At 44.8% G+C, this 8,390-nt stretch overlaps 1 long non-coding RNA gene across 1 annotated transcript in view; it reads right to left on the minus strand.

Moving 5' to 3' along the window:
• Window positions 1–635: 635 nt before the first annotated feature.
• Window positions 636–8,390, minus strand: part of LOC138954594 (uncharacterized) — a 14,602-nt gene continuing 6,847 nt past the window's right edge. The window contains exons 2-3 of the long non-coding RNA XR_011451905.1: window positions 1,051–1,094; window positions 636–723 (exon numbers count right to left, since the gene is read on the minus strand). This is a non-coding gene — a long non-coding RNA (uncharacterized lncRNA). The remainder of the gene's footprint in view (window positions 724–1,050; window positions 1,095–8,390) is intronic.

Below are 8,390 nucleotides of genomic sequence, written 5' to 3' on the forward strand. Positions count from 1 at the left end.
CAGACTAGTGAGGGAAGAGGTGTGTTTTGAGTGAGGTTTTGAATGATTGCATAGATGTGGAGTGCCTGGGTGAGTACGGGAGTTGGTTCCAGATGGATGGGGCCTGGTAAGAGAAGGTGCGCTGGCCGTATGTTTTGGTGCGTGCTGATGGTATCCTAAAAAGGCGGGTGTCTGCGGAGGATCTTAGGGAGCGAGAGGGGGAGTAGACATCAAGAAGGTCAGAAAGATAGCTAGGGGACGATAGATCAAAGTTTCTAAGGCAGAGTGTGGAGATCTTGAACTGAATCCTCTGTTGAACAGGCAGCCAGTGTAGGGTTTGAAGAAGAGGGGTGATGTGGTCGTGCTTGGAAGAGCGAAAGATGAGGCGGGCGGCATGATTCTGAACACGCTGAAGCTTTTCGATGATGTAGTTGGGAGAGCCAGAAAGAATAATCGAGTCGGGATAGGACAAAGGCACAGAGCAGAGTTTTAGTGGCATCCTCAGTTTGACTGTTTTGTAGGACAGTGATACCAACCTTACTTACTAAATGTGTGTGTGTGTGTGTGTGTGTGTGTGTTTGTGTGTCTGTCTGTGTGTGTGTGTGTGTGTGTGTGTGTCTGTGTGTGTGTATGAGTGCGGGTGTAGGAGAAAACTTTGGCGTACCTCCTGGATGTGTGGCTCCGAATGACTGGTCAATCTGTTCTATCGTGGGTCGAACTTGCGGCGTGTTGAAGGCCACTCCGCTGCAAAAAGGATGACACAACATTATTATTGTAACAACATACCTACAACATATACATGTTTCAAGTAAAACAAAATCGCAAAATCTTGAAGCTAAACTCAACCGCCTTGGCAGTTATGCAACAGAGACAATTACGCTCATGACAGTTTTTGTGTGTGTGTGTGTGTGTGTGTGTTAGTACGTGCGTGAGAGTGTGTGTGTGTGTGCGTGTGTGCGTGCGTGTGCGTGCGTGCGCGTGTGCGTGCGTACTTATGCGTGCGTGCGTGTCACTTTTTGTCTCGTGTATAAGCTACAGTACACGAACCCGAAACAAAGACTTTACACTTACCAGTATTTCAACTTGACCTTGCTCATATTGTTGACCTCTATAATCTGGAAATGAAAACAAAGCAGGCTTGAGGTCTTTTTTGTTGTTTGCAAAATCAAGATTCAAATCCTACAATGTCACGTTGTATTTCTTTTTAATCCTAACCACCTGTCGAGGAGCGGAGGACGTTGACCTTTCTTTTTCGTCTCAAGGTGCTAAGGCATGACCAGCACAACCTTGCATGGGTTCAAGGTTCCCGTCCTTCTTGCCTTCACTATCATCTTCATTGTCACATATCTATCTATCCTGGCTTTCACAGGGAATAATGCATTCTTTCACTTAGACACATACAACAAAATCAATAGTTTAGCTGCCTTCTACACAGAGTTTTATTAGCATTATTAATGGGTTTTTTTATTTTTTATTATTTACTGAATCATTTTTGCTGACTGACATAGGTTTCATATGCGAAACTAAGGCAACGAAAAAAATTCCTACTCAAAACAGGAAGCAACCAGACTTTTGATTTTCGCCATGTCTTTAAGTTAAAGAATGTTTCTATTCTATATGTGAAAGCCTTAACAAAATCTGTGGCGGTTAACATGTTCGCTAACATAAAATGTACCTTGAACAGAAGAAAAAGCGTGCTTACAGAGAGAGAGAGAGAGAGAGAGAGAGAGAGAGAGAGAGAGAGAGAGAGAGAGAGAGAGAGAGAGAGAGAGAGACAGAGAGAGAGACAGAGAGAGTTAGAGAGAGTTAGAGAGAGACAAAGACAGACAGACAGACAGACAGACAGACAGACAGACAGACAGACAGACAGACAGACAGACAGACAGACAGACAGAGGGGGGGGGAGGGGCGGCACTATGTCGAACAAGTGATAGCATGCCCTCGATTCTGATGAGAGTTCATGCATGCTAATCAATGGCCCCCTATCTGCCTGTCAATCGATCATCTCCCTCTCCACTCTTCCCAACATCAGTGTACCATCCACTCACACCAGAGAAGAAGCAATGTTGGGATGTGTGTGATTTAAGGTCTGGGTTGTCCAGTCTGCGAGATACAAATACCAAATCATCTACTACAAAAAAAAAGAGTGTAATCTGAGGTTTACGCTCTGCATGACACTAATGTTGAGACATCTGTAATTCTAATGAAATGCGGCTACAGCAGCAACATAGGCTCAGATAGATAGATCAATAAATAGAGACAGACAGACAGACAGACAGACAGAAGGACAGACAAAAAGACATACAGACAGACACAGGTCAGAGTAATAACATTATGAAATTATGTGCAAGTGCTCGTGAGAAACGTCATCCTCTAATTCCAGCAGTGCTAAAGATAGCGAGAAAAAAACGCAAGACTGACATGTCGCCAATCAGAACGTAAACCATGACAGCTAAGAGACATTGAAATTGACAGGCAACGTGACTGTAAGGTACAGTAGACCCCCCCCCCCCCTCCCTCTACACCCAGCCCTTAGGACATCAAAGCTTTGATTTCCATTCTTGCCTTATAAGAATTTTTGTTCCTAACCTTTGTATCTTTACGCCCGCTTTACGACTCCCTCCTTTTCAAGATCTGATTTTCTTATATATATATTTGTTTGTCTTAAAATAAAAAGGGTATTCCGCTGCATGAATGTGTGTGGGTGGTGGAGGAGCAACTTGGCGGTACATGTATAACTGAGGAGCGGGTTTGTGATGGGGTTGGAGCTAGAGGTTGCTGGACAGACGGAGGATTCAAACCGACAGCTGCTCTGTGTGCAATCAGTTACAGCCGAGCGCCATGCACAGAAACACAAAAAGCAAAATGGTCATTGCGGGTCAATTAGAGACCCGCCATGCTGGTCACTGCAGCTGCCCACTGCTGTACTGCACACACACACACACACACACAACACACAACACACACACACACACACACACACACACACACACCCACACACACCCACACACACGAGAGAGATAAAAAAAAATTAAAAAAAGAAGAGAGAGACAGACAAGCAGACCGACCGACCGACAGACAGACAGAGACGGACAGACAGAGACAGAGAATCAGAGAAACGAGTACAGGTCCTCGTCTCAGGCGAGTAGACCTCGGGTGACAAATCCCACCCCTATAAACCCGGCCACTCTCTTATTAACATTTTGCATACAGAACGCATCTCGGCTCACTTCAGAAGCACTCTTTAACCATTCTAATACAACTCACTGACAGGAGCGAGAAATGCAGGACTAAAACATGTATTATTCAGAAGAAACAAAGATACAACCCCCACACGGCAGAGAAGGGCGGGTTGGTCAAATGATAGTCATTTAAAACTTTTGTTTTGTCCTGCGCCGCTGAAGCTCAACGGTAGTAACTGGACAAATGAGCTCTTGATTTCAAAGAAGGACATTCGGAACGCCGGAGTCGTTGATTACACAGAGGCCAATTACAGTGCACGCCAATAGTGACTGCATCCCAAAATACAAAGTGGGAACAGTTGCGCACAATACGACGGACCAATAAAGAGCGAGTTTGAAGAGCCAGCGCGGCATGCAGTCTGTGGGATCAGATTTAGAATAATTGATACATTGTTCATTATTAAAAATTTAAATGAGAAATATTAAACACGGAAGAAGCGAGCAAAAGAAATATACTTCAATGAACGACACGTGAAAAGTATGGACAGGCGAAACACCATATGCGGGAAAGGGTTGCCTCCTGTTCCTTTTGTTTGCGTGTCTGCCAGTCTGTCTGTCTCTTTGTGCGTGTGTGTGTGCGTGTGCGTGTATGTGTGTGTGTTAGTTTGATTACAGTGTATTGTAAGACATTTCGAATCAAAGCCAGATGCAACAACACATTCATGAAAAAAAAAAGAGAGAGCAGCTGCTGGTGACAGTTCCTTACAATAAGATTTGATTCTTTGTTTCAATCGTACCTCAATACGAGGCAGGTTTCCCTCTCTTACCCCTGACCCTCCCCATTCCACTCATATCCCCTTGACCCTCTACTTTCCGTCTTTATCGGGTCACGCGACAGGGATCAGGCCACATTTACCAAGACATACAGATTGAGGGTTTAAGGCGCTTTGCCCTGTCTAAACGTCTCAGAAAATTAATGAGAAAAGACACGGAGACGGAAAGACGGCGGCGGCGCACGAATAGAGGGTACCAACAGGGAATGAAAGAAAAAGCGGGTGGGGGGTTGGGAGGGGGGGGGGAGGGGGTGGGTAGGTACAGCTCAAAAAGTTCAAACACAACCCGAAAAAAGGCTGACACGCGCTACAAAACAACGCCGAAAAAAAGAACAAAACAGAACCTCTAAAACAGCCCAGGTGTGTGAACTCGTGGAGGTCGGGACCAACACATGTCACGATAGCCCCCTCATTTAACCAGCGCCCCCCCCAGAGTGAAGGGGTGGGGAAGGGGCGCCCCTGGGATCAGACTGGCACGCGCCGGGGGTCAAGGGGGTCAGGGGACAACAGGGTGACCCCTCATCATCACAGGGTATGGGTCGCGGCGGGTCACGCTACCCTGTTTGCTAACTAGCTCTGGTAATAAAGAACATTTTGACATCAACTGGCCTAGGTCTTTCCAGATGGCGGACCTTATATGTGACGGACTTGACCGCTGTGAAGTACTGTAAGGACGGCAATGATGTCACAAGAAGGGGTTGCAACCTTGTTGCTTAAAGTGACATTCACTGTTTGGGTTCGTGTTCTCTTTAGTCTTCAAATTCACATCAGAATCTTGCTTTTGACATCTGTTTGAAGATTCTTATTCAAAAAGTTGAAATTGTATTTTTTCCCTTGCCTTAATTGTTTGTCCACCAACGTCTTCTTGGTACACCACAAAGTAAACCAGCAGAAACTGTCCATGTTTATAAGAATATAACCTAGTATTTGATAATAATATCTCATCCTCCTCCTTCACGTTTAGTGCAACAAAGACAGAATTCACTCTGTTTCCATATTCGATATGGGAACCCTTATCGTAAGATGTTTACCTATTTCTCTTCTGCCCATTTCAACTTTCTACTTAAGCTTCAAAACCTCATGAATACGTATCTAGGTATAAGCATGAACTCTCACATCATTTTCCAGTCAGAAAGCGTCGTATACAATTACAGCAGACATCCCCTGGGAACAACTTGTCTGCCGTGGAAACGGTCCGGGAGCCCTGGCTATGCAAGCATCCACCGGTCCTGGCCCTAGCACAGGCACTCTGGGCCCGAAATATGAAATCGATATCAATCAAGATTGGGAGGAGAGAAAACTGATCGACGGCGCGGTATCAACATTCTGTACAACTAGCTGACTCAGCATGCCCGCGTTAACAAAATGTTTGTATCGAGTAGGACGCGGAGCTCACTAGAGCTCCAAGTCTAGTGCTGAAACACGGTTCCATTAGGGCACTACAGTCTTTGGGGCCATGTTTAACATACCGGGTACATGTCACTTTATCGAAAGACACTGTTTCGACACAGACTTAATCTAATGGACATTTGTGAATGTACCCTTTCTCAAATATACTTTACCGAATGGACAAATTATTCAAAGATTCCGAAAATAGCGTAAACTAACGTGTAAACCAACACAGATCTGCCCAGCCTCCTTTTACTTGGACGTATACCATGTTTCAACAGCCTGGCTGTTTCCTGTGCCGAATTGGAATTTAAATCTGTAAATTTCGCAGACTGACACAATTTTCGGTTACAAGACTAATACGGAAAAAATCCCACTCTGCACACGTGTGTAGGTTGTCGGTATGTGTTCGAGGTGAAAGGACTCTTCATCCTATGTTATGGCATATCAATGGTCATTTATTTACAAGACGGTCTTCCTAAAACGAGTATACCTTCAAAAGAAGCTGCACTTCACTAAAAAAAAAAAAAAAAAAGATTGTAGTCGGATTTCTGTGCATATTGTAATCATGTTTGTTAATGTCGCGTACGTTCGGCGCAAGGGCAAAAAAAGTATACATAAGACTATAAACGACAGAAAACAGCCACCAAACGGCCTGTAGAAACACTACTCTTCTTACTACAGAAGAAGAAAAAAGTTATCGAGGGAAGTAAATCTTGAATGAGCCTGTGGGTTAACAGTTTATTAGCCATTTAAACTTGCAATGAAGGATCTACGTCGCAGTTTAAAGTCCCGCACCATGGATTGTAGGTCAGAGTATACAACAGTAGTCCAATGTAGGTCAAACGAGACACATAGCATACTACCTCTACCTGTCCCAAGATAGGACAATTGGTCCTAAGAGAACGTAAACTTTACTAGTCAGTCAGTCAAACGAGACCGGAATTGTTCTTTGTTTCAAACGTTGATGTCAGACAAGTTGCTCAATAAAACCCGGACAGATAGGCTACAGTCGTGCCTCAACGATTCTCCTTGGTTTTACAAGGGAACCCCTGTTTTCCGACCGCCCCCAAAGCTTTATTTATTTTATTTATTTATTTATTTGGTGTTTAACGTCGTTTTCAACCACGAAGGTAATATCGCGACGGGGAAGGGGGGGGGGGGGGGTAAAAAGCCACTTGTTAATTGTTTCTTGTTCACAAAAGCACTAATCAAAAAATTGCTCCAGGGGCTTGCAACGTAGTACAATATATTACCTTACTGAGAGAATGCAAGTTTCCAGTACAACGGACTTAACATTTCTTACATACTGCTTGACTAAAATCTTTACAAACATTGACCATATTCTATACAAGAAAACACTTAACAAGGGTAAAAGGAGAAACAGAATCCGTTAGTCGCCTCTTACGACATGCTGGGGAGCATCGGGTAAATTCTTCCCCCTAACCCGCGGGGGTCCCCCAAAGCTGAGGATATCAGATTTTAAAAGGAAGGGAGTCTTAAAATGGAGGTAAATTTTACAGACGTTGTGAACAAGGAATATTAAAGAGCATGGGGGTGGGGTGGGATTAGGGTAGCGGAGGGAGGTGGGAGATGACAAGAGACTTAAACCGGAGGGTCTTACAATGTGGGTATCACTGTATTTCAATGCCCACTCACACCTACACATTACTAACGGATCAGCGCACAGCGGTTAAAAGATTACAACTGGGCGGAGTCTAGCAATATAAAAACTGAATACTACTTGAACGGGTTCAACGACCGGAGAGTCAAGCATTCTGTTTCTGTGCTCTATAGTATTATGTGCCTTCACACGTCTGAACTTACAGAACCTTTCATCCATTGCATTCAATCTTGTTCGTTGTCGTGAATGTATTTTGCTCAGCAGAACCAGCACCACTTTCTTATTTTCTACTGCATGCAGATGGCTTCTTCCTCTTGTCATTTAGTTCGTCTTCTCCGATCCGCATCTCCCCCCCCCCCCCCCCCCCCCCCCCACCCCCCGGTCGCAATTCGATCAGAGCTCTGAAAATCTTAGTTTGGCAAAAACAGCGCTCCATTCAAAATGCGAGACGGTGACACATTCGAGTTCTATCGCCTGTTTACGGGGGACAAGGGAATAAACAAAATCAATCAAAGAACAAAGCAGAAACTCAACCAAGCAAAGAATACGTCTTTGTCTTCATAGGTCTCGTTTGGAATGAATGAGGAGAAACCGTTCAGCGAAACAGGGAGGGATATGGGGGTGCGTCTGAAGGAAAGCGTGCCGCCAAGGAGCAGCGTGAGTTCCATGACCTGGGCAACCTTAACACATGTTCTGTCAAGTTCTGTGCACTGGCCAAATGTTCACCACGCACGAACCCCCCCCCCCCCCCCCACCAACCATCAAACTCCAAGGCTGCAGGCCTGACCAATCAACGGTCACCCCGACCTAAATCTAGCTCAGAAATCGGGTGCTCAAGTCCAAACATCAGTATACAATACAATAATCAGCCACACCCTACCCCCCAACAATCCTAAATAACAAGGGACAAAGAACGCGATCAGTGGACAACAACTTAAACGCAAATGTCACACTATACAAAGTGAACATATAAACGCACGTCTCTCTGAACACACATTATAGGCGATTTCTCCCACCTCCACCAATCTCTCTCTGTCTCTGTCTCTGTCTCTCTCTCTGTCTGTCTATCTGTCCGGCTGTCTGTCTGTCTGTCTGTCTGTCTGTCTCTCTCTCTCTCTCTCTCTCTCTCTCTCTCTCTCTCTCTCTCTCTCTCTCTCTCTTCACACACACATAGTAACGAAAACATGTGCGCACTACCATGGAAACACCATCACAAAACATCTCTCTCTTCCTCTCACTTTCAGTCTCTCTCTCTGTCCCTCTTAATATGGTCACAGCACACACTCTCACAATATCAGCAGCATTGAGCGTGATACCAGTCAACTCACATATATCATATTTTTATCATAAATAACCCCCCAAAATCTCTCTCTCTCTCTCTCT

The sequence above is a fragment of the Littorina saxatilis genome, unplaced genomic scaffold (assembly GCF_037325665.1).
Source record: "Littorina saxatilis isolate snail1 unplaced genomic scaffold, US_GU_Lsax_2.0 scaffold_1763, whole genome shotgun sequence".
Taxonomy (NCBI): domain Eukaryota; kingdom Metazoa; phylum Mollusca; class Gastropoda; order Littorinimorpha; family Littorinidae; genus Littorina; species Littorina saxatilis.